Consider the following 9,180-nt stretch of genomic DNA (forward strand, 5'->3'; position numbering starts at 1 on the left):
TTTTGTTCAGTCCGTCCTATTTCATCCGTCCCATTATAAAACCTCGAGTGCGAAACTTGTCACCCACTTAAAATACCTTAACAATATAAAATCCTTTTTAAATTAAGGATGAAAAGGAAAATCGTCTAGAGCCTTACATTCCTCTCCTTGATTGTTTAGATATGATTTATCTTATTCGACCATTCAAAATCCTTTTCAAACCTATCTTTTTTTCTCCCCCGTGTGATTGAAAAACATTTCAAAATAACATTGTTTAGTCCCTTCTAATGCACATACAACTAGTGCTTAAGCCTCCACCGAGAGTAGACAAGCCAATGTTTAGCCCTTAGAACATGATCTAAACACTTGTCATTAAAAAACATAAACCAACACAATGTATCCTTCCCCTGAATTATGAAGCTTTGAATTCCTCATTGTACCCGAGGATACACAAGAGCGAGACCCGCGATCTCTTCAAGTACCCTTATAAAAAAATTATTGCGACCCCATTTCTTTTTTCATTTTTGCTTACTTGAAGAAAAAAATTAACATAAGCTAACATTCAATCACAAGTTTAACTAAAAGGTTCCCATTGAGTACAACGGACGTGAGGGGTGATAATACCTTCCCCTTGCATAATCGACTCACGAACCTGAATTCGGTTGCGATAACCATCTTCTATTTTTAAGTGTTTTATCGATATTTTCCCTTTCCTCTATTGGAATAAATAAAGTTCGGTAGCAACTATGTTCTAGTCAATTTTTCCGTGACCATCGCAAAGGATCGTATTTTTCGAGATACGAAAAAACCCAAATTAAACCCCCAATTGCATTGCTTAACTGAACTGAAACTCAAACTCTATATCAACACACATCCCTTGAGATCAACATTTTGGGAATTCTCATTATTACTATTTTGGTAGATTAATATACTTGCTAATTTCTTGATCATTTTTTCTCTTCCAACAAAATCTTTACCATATTTATTACCGTCCTATTTTTTCTCTATGCAACTCAATTTTATTATGATGTGTATGCAACCATCAATTGTCTTAGTTTCTTTCCACTATGAGCTCCTCTCCTTAATTGGTATGTAGACACTTAATGTAACCCTTAGTTTGTTTTGCAACAAAACTTTTAAAGTGTTTAAAATTATTAAATGCATTTGATTTCTCAATTAAAAATAAATCCATGTTTTTAAAAGTAAAGTTATAAATGGAACATATTAAATACATTTTATTGCTATTTTATATGAAAGTAATCAAACCACATTGTCGCGGCTGGAAAAATGACAGAGTCGCCACCATCCTTTATTCGTTCCTAAGGAATAGGGAAGTAATGATAAAACCTATAAATTAAAGGTGGGATACTGGGTTCGGGAGTCGGTCAAGTAAGGGGAAGGTGTTAGGCGCCCCTTACCTCCATTATACTCAATGGGATCCTCCTTTAGTTCGAGGGTTAGTGTATTTCTAAGGAAAATTTGCTTTAATATTTATCAATTGTTTAATTATTTATTTATTTACAAAAATGTTTTATTATTATAGTAAGAGCATTCATAAGAAATGTTTTTGATTATTATACTCGCTAGAGTCTTACAACTCTATGCCTACGTACCCTCAAATTTATTGAAGGATCAGAGCCTCGTAGTTCGTCTTAAAAATGTTGGTTGGTTGGTTGGTTATTTTTATCCCTTAAAAGTTCTCACGCATCGGGGGCGGAGAAGTAATCTTAGAAAATGCCTCAATACACTAGGGTAGAGGGCTTATGATTTGAAGTGAGTTTGAATTGACTTCATCCCTTTATCCCTTGCGAAAAATATTGTTTTAACTTATTTGAGAAAATAAATTAGGAGTCATAGTTATGTATTATATGTAATCCTTTATCCCGATTTTATCCCAAATTTAACCCTTGAAAATAAAAGAGTTTTATCCCACATTGTATCCCGCATTCTTATCCCATTAAACTTAAAAATATAATTTAATTTAATTAACAAAAATAAGTTAATTTAGATATAATAAGATATATCAATTATCCCAATTTTATCCCTAACAATTGTTATAGATTTTATCCCATGTTGTGTTATAAAAATAAAAATATTTAATTTATTTAAGAAAATAAATTAGTGATTATAATCGAATATTTAGACATAACCATTATCCCTAATTTTACCCCTTGAAAATTCCTAGAACTGTATCCCATATTTGTATCCCATGTCCTTGTCCCATTTGATTTGAAAATATAATTTAATTTAATTCAGAAAATTAAATAAAATGTAATAAGATATATCCTCTATCCCAATTTTATCCCTAATTTACATCCCTTAAAATTCTAGAAATTATCCCAAAATTTTATCCCATATTATCCCCAAAATTATCCCTATATTTTATCCCATATTATCCCTAAAATTATCTTATAACTTTATCTCATTAAGTGTTATCCCTTAAAACCATGAGGTTTTATCCCATAAAATTATTCCATATTGTTATATCCCTTATCCATATATTTTTTTATCCCTAATTTCTATCCCATAAGTATCCCATAAATTAACTTTATTTCCCAATTTAATTAATATCCCATAATTAATTGCATTTCCTTTATCGTTTTAAAGATTAAAAACAAATAATTATTAAGTTGCCAATCTAAATTATACTAATTAAAAGGAATCATAATCTTCAATCATGCTAAAAAAACTCTAATCACCCTAATTATATTTTTTAATTTTAATCTTTTATTTTAATTATTAATATTAATATTTTGTATTCTTATTTATCTATATTTTATTTATGTTTTTGTTTTCTAAAGTATTTCTGAAATGTCTTTTTTAACTTAACATAAAAGCTAAGAATAACAAAACATATGTTTGGGCCTAAGAACTAATGGCTCAAAATAATCCTATTATCTAAAAATAAATTTTATTTAACTAAATAAAAGAAAAAATAAGTAAATAACTAAGGTTCAAGAGAATGTGACGTTACTGCACATTTCTTCTGTGCAGATTTGGAATTTATAGTAAGGGTAATGATAACCCAAAAACAAATCCATTCCTTTCTCTCTTCACTAAATCCATATAAAAAAAGCACTTCTTCGACACAAACAAATCCCTCTCGTTCTCCTTTAGTGAAAAAAAAATGATTCCTCCCCGAACCGTGAATTATGATGACACAATAATGATGGCGGCAGAGGTTACAGCTGGTGGTTGCAGCATCGCAGATCCGATGCAAAGGTCGGCGTGTACGGAGGTTCACAGTGGATTCAGATGACGGCGTCGCGGCTGTTTCCGAGCAAACGTCAAGGTAGATTTGCAGTTGTATTTCTGGCCGACGGGGGTGGTGATCGATCGTGTGCTTTACAACAAAGGTGATGTGTTTCAACCCTCAACTTTTCGATCTACTTCGATGAGTTGTTCGTTACCGATTCCATTATTGTTGTCTTGATTTGAATTTACAGTTGATATTAATTGATAATTTTTTTGTAGTGATGATGAGTTTGTGACAGGGTTATGTTTATGACAATTACGATATTTTGAAACAATGGAGAATAATTTATTTATTTTTAGTTTTGGGAGGTTGGTAGATTTGTGTGGTTGTAAGGTTGACTATGGTTTTAGATATGATGAGAATGATTGAGTTCTATTGTTCGGTACTGGCATGAAGTGTAGTATTGTGTTAATAATCTTTTTTTGATTTTTTTTTTAGAATATTAATAGCAATCGGGTGTATACGGATAGACCATTTTTAGTAAAAAAATGGTGTAGAATTGTAAAAATTGTGTAGTGACTGGCGCATCAGGCGTGTGAGTGAAGTGGTGGTATCATAATATATTTCTGTTAAGTTTTTATGGACTAATGATAGTTTTGTAATTTAGGTGTGATTCTAGTTTGTTAAGGAGACCACATGTTTATTTGAAAGAAATATTGCACGATTTTACTGAAACAAATATACACGTTTTTTTATTAAAAATGCAAATTCTTATTTATTTTATAACAAAGACAAAACAAAATTGGCGATAATCGTATATTATTGTAATTATGCAGGTTGCTATTGGTTTAAGTTTGGTTAATGTTGATATTGATTTTAAGGAACATTACTAACAAATTTTCTTAAAAACACCAACATAGATTTACAAGTTTTTATTCACAAGAACCTACATTACACAATATTGAGGATCATCAGATAAGAAATTACCATCCTGAAAGTTATCGGGGGGAAGATGTCCACTTTCTCTGTCCTTGTCTCTCCTCTGACTTCTCTTCTCGTTCTTCTTTGGTGGCAGGGATTGCCTACTGGGATTTGGGTTGCAGAGATGGTAACAACTTTAGTCATAGTGATTTTGTACGACTATGGATGATTGGAAAGTGTGAATATGTGTGCTATTTATAGATGGAGAATTAGGTCAAGAATTAAATGAGATTATCTATTTTTAGAAATATCTAATTTGACCTGATTTTCTCTTTTTTCTTACCGCCCAAATCAATGAATCTGGATGGATTCATGGCTTTGTGCATTTGAATAAAAAATCAAATAATTTATTTTAAATAGTAGACTATTAATAATAATAATGATAAGAAAATATTTTAATTTTTAACTTTTTCATTAAAAACATAAAAACTGAATATTATAATATTTATTAAAAATAAATTAATAAAAAAAATTCGAAAATAATAAAAAAAGTAAAAAAGTGAAATTTTTAATTTTAAAATAATGTTTAGTGAAAGTAAAATCTGAAAGGAAAGAAAAAACAATAAAAGTTAGTAATTTGGGAATTGAACTCATGACCTTTTGCACTCAAGACTCCTTATCTATGTGTTATATTCCATTAGACCATTACACTTATTTGAAATAAAATAGCACTTCCACATACTTAACCAAATAATTTAAATACCGAGATAACTAAAATATTTTCATAACAAATAATAACTAAACTTTTAACCTATATAATTTTTTTAAAACCTCATAGACTATTAATCTACAATTTTCTTAAAAAATTACCACCCTAATATAATACTTATGTTTTTTAATATTATAATTTAATGAGATATACTATTATAATTACTAATCATATCTATTTTAAAAATAAGAAGAAAATTAAATTTAATAGTTATAAACCCCTTTTAGCATAATCCTTCAAATTATTATTTTTTTTAATCTAAATAATACCCTTAAACTAAAATCAACTCCTAAGAGGGACTAAAAAATCAAAATGATCTCCCTTTGACTTTTTAGGTCATTTAACCAGATGACTGGTATGGTCTGGATGTGTTAGTGTCGGCTAAAAATAAAAATGAAAAGGTGGTCAAAATTTGGGGTACGACACACATAAATCTGTATGAATTAGTTGAAGCTTTTATGATGCTCTCCAGTTGATTTTCTTCAAAAGTGGGTTACATTGTTGCTTTCCTACAATACATGATGTGCAAAATGTTGAAGTAGCAAAAATTGAGTTAGAATATGCACAATTTTCTTGAACTGAAAATTTCTTAGACCTTTATAGCTTAAATAACCAAATATGCAGTGAGATAAGTCCTAATGGAAACAAACTTCCTTTCTTGGTTGAGACATAGATAACAAAACAAACATTATATTGAATTCCATTTATGTTTGGATAATTTATCCTTTCTATGAATGGTAAATTTTGCACTTGTCATGTTAAATATTAATTGTCAATCCTTTATTTCTCTGGATGGTAAATTTTTCACTTCTCGAGCGCATAAAATACCTTTATGACTAGTAGCCTCAAATTTCCCTTTCCTTTTACCAACATCTTTGAATTATTTCCAAACATCAAAATTTCCCTGAAGCTTTCAATTAAGTCATTAAACAAGTTTTGTCTTCATACATATGATTGATGCATCTTAGGTCCATAAACCATATATCATCGCTTCTTCATTAATTTTCCTCCATATATCATATTAGCAACATTTATTCATTCTCATTGAGCTCATCATAATTTACTTCTTTGTTTCAACTAGGGCATTCATACTAAAAATGTATTAGCCCGTGATATTTATAACACCCAACAATATATTTGTCAAAGGCTTGACATCCTCTGCCTATCCTTCTTCCTCTAAATGACCCTAAACATTGACTTCTTCCTCCTTCTAATCGATTCTCATGAGTTACTTTCAAGGTTTTATCTGCCATATTGTGCTTATGAAACTTCTGCTTGTGAACCATTACTGAACTTTGCAACTCATCGAGGGATAAAGCATCAATATCTTTGACTCCTTAATAGATCAAACAAAGAAACTAGATTTCTCTATTAAGGATTAAAGTATTTTCACCATAAATATAGCATCTACCATTCGTTCAGCAAATCCCCTTATTTGTTAACCACTAGTATTACCCTTGAAAAACAATTTGAAACATTTTCACTAGATTTCATCCCCGAGGTTTTACTCTTTTCGAAGAGCTTATAGATTTAACCAATTCACTCTTTCATTTTTTTCACACTTTTCCTTTATATATCCTATAATCTACTTTTAGGTATCCTTATAAATAATTCTCTCCAAGATGGTAGAATCAATTGCTTCGAAAGAACAGTTCTTGGCTTTCAAGTCTTACAACTTCACTTCATCAAACCTTCTTTTTACAACATTAGTTACATCCCCTACCAATTTTGCATAATCAGTCCCCATAAAGCTCCAATACCTTTTAGAGCCTAGAAAATTCTTCATGAACATACTCCAATGATAATAATGACCATCAAATTAGAGAATTGCAGGTTGCGTAAAACTTTCTTTAATCATCATTTTTTTGCTACTCACTCAAATTGTGCAACATTTTTTTATCATATCAAGTCCAATGGGAACTCTAATACCATAATGTTAGGATTAAGAACCCGTTTAAAAAAGAGAAAACAATATGGGAATGACTTGTCGTTGAATGTAATAATTGAGGCTCTTAAATAGTCTTTATAGTCTTAATAGAAAACAATAAATAAGGGTCACGGTCTTACTAACTAAAATGTGACAGATAACAGAACAATAATTTAGAAAATCTAACTTACTCACTATCTAAAGGCTAACTTATTAGAAATTGAAACCACATGGTTGGTGAGAATGGAGCAATTGAGTGTTGATAATATATATATATATATATATATATATATATATATATATATATATATATATATAGAGAGAGAGAGAGAGAGAGAGAGAGAGAGAGAGAGAGAGAGAGAGAGAGATAGAGATAGAGATAGAGATAGATAGATAGATAGAGAGATAGATAGATAGATAGAATTAGAGAGAGTATAATTGAGGGAGAGAATTAGAATTAACATTGATTGAGATACCCCTTGGGTATTTATACAAAATACAATGGATTGGGATACAAGTAACAAAGCTTAAAAACTAAAATTAATTGGATGTACGCAAAACTTGTAATAGGTTACAGTTGTTTGCATACTTAAAAACATAATAGTGGTAACTTTTTATTGAGAATGTGTAATCGGTTACACCAACAATAATAGTAAAAAATACTACGCCATGTAACTTTGGCTTCCTTGGTCAGCAAATTGACCACTTGGTCTTCACTTCTACAATATCTTAATCTCAACCTTCCTTCACTAACAAGTTCCCTTAAGTAGTAAAAGCTCATCTCGATATGCTTGCTCATCCCATGTGCAATTGGGTTTTTAGCAAGATTTATAGATAAAACATTAATAAACACGTGGCTTGGCACACACACATCGAAGCCGCAATGTACTCGGCCTTACAAGAAGAGAATTCTACTACCAATTCCTTTTTTGAATACCATGAGATTGGGGTTTTACCGAACATAAAGACGTATCTAGATGTAGACTTTCTATCATCTTTATCTTTGCACCAAATGGAATTGGTAAAACTGAGAAAGTGATATTTTCCGCCTGTGTCCATTACGGGAAAAAGAATCCACATCCATTAGATCCTTCGACTTATCTTAGAATCCTATTGATTGTTGTTAAGTGAGACAAGTTTTATCTCTCCATGAATCTACTCACAATACTGACACTAAATGCCAAATAAGGTAGTGCATTTCACAAGTAACACAAGGACCCAATCAACCTCCTATACTGAATTTGATTAAAATCTTGCTCATCCATAATATTTGACAATTGTACCCTTTGTTCAGTCAGAGTAATGGCGGTATTAGAATGCTCCATTTCAAACTTCTTCAAAATCTCAAGCACATACCTTCTTTGGTGCATGAGTAGTCCCCTTTTGGACTTGTGGAAATCAATGTCAAGGAAGTATGTCATGAGACCAAGGTCGGTCATCTAAAAATCTTTCATAAGCTCACTCTTGATCTTAGAAATGCACTCTTCGGTGCTTCCCATAATCAACAAATCGTCTATGTATAGAAAAAGGATTATCATCATTACACTTGTATCCTTCGTCACATACACATCATGTATGGACACACACTTCTTGAAGCCAATCTCTTTTAATAAACTATATATCCTCTTGTTCCAAGTTCTTGGAGCTTGTTTCAAATTGTACAACAGTTTCCTTAACTTGTATAACTTTCACTCTTGGTTTCTCACAATAAAACCAGTGGGTTGTTCTACATAAACTTCTTCTTCAGGAAAAACATTCAAAAATGAAAATTTAACATCCATTTGGTAGATGGACGAATTCTTATTATTCACAATACCAGCAACTAGCGTAATGGTTTTAATTCTAGTAATCGGTACAAATACCTCTTCAAAGTATATGCCTTCTCTTTGCAAGAATCTATTTGCAAGTAATTGAGCATTATGCTTGATTATTTCACCCTTAGGATTTATTTTCACTTTGAGCACCCATCTTACACCAATTGGATTTTTCCTGTCCGATAGATCAACCCACTCCCAAGTCATGTTCTTATCAATTAATTTCATATCCTCCTTCATAGTACAAATCCATTTTGGATCACTTAAGGCCTCTTCCATTTTAACGGGTTCAGATTCGGCCATAAGATCAAAATGGATGAAATTACCATCATCGTTAACTTTTCCATCTCGGAAAAACTCACAATCTTTGAGTATTTCATGCAAGCCTATTTTCATTGTTGATCTTCTCACATTTTCTTAAATTTAGGCTTCGACGGGGGCTATTTCTCCACTTTCCAGCTCTATAGAAATTGATTTTTCACTACTGTTACCGATCACAGCTTTCTGGTGATCGGTTCCAGGCTGCTACAGATCCTTTATTTCATCGAAAATGACATCTCGGCTGATCATAATG

The 9,180-nt window shown here is 31.2% G+C and overlaps 1 long non-coding RNA gene across 1 annotated transcript; it reads left to right on the forward strand.

The window, feature by feature from the left end:
• The first annotated feature begins 2,886 nt into the window (after positions 1 to 2,886).
• LOC127119204 (uncharacterized) lies at positions 2,887 to 4,418 on the forward strand. Its single transcript, XR_007802717.1, has 2 exons — positions 2,887 to 3,335; positions 4,251 to 4,418. It is a non-coding gene; the product is annotated as an uncharacterized LOC127119204 (long non-coding RNA).
• Positions 4,419 to 9,180: the final 4,762 nt, after the last annotated feature.

This window comes from Lathyrus oleraceus, chromosome 2, assembly GCF_024323335.1.
Source record: "Lathyrus oleraceus cultivar Zhongwan6 chromosome 2, CAAS_Psat_ZW6_1.0, whole genome shotgun sequence".
In the NCBI taxonomy this organism is placed as follows: domain Eukaryota; kingdom Viridiplantae; phylum Streptophyta; class Magnoliopsida; order Fabales; family Fabaceae; genus Lathyrus; species Lathyrus oleraceus.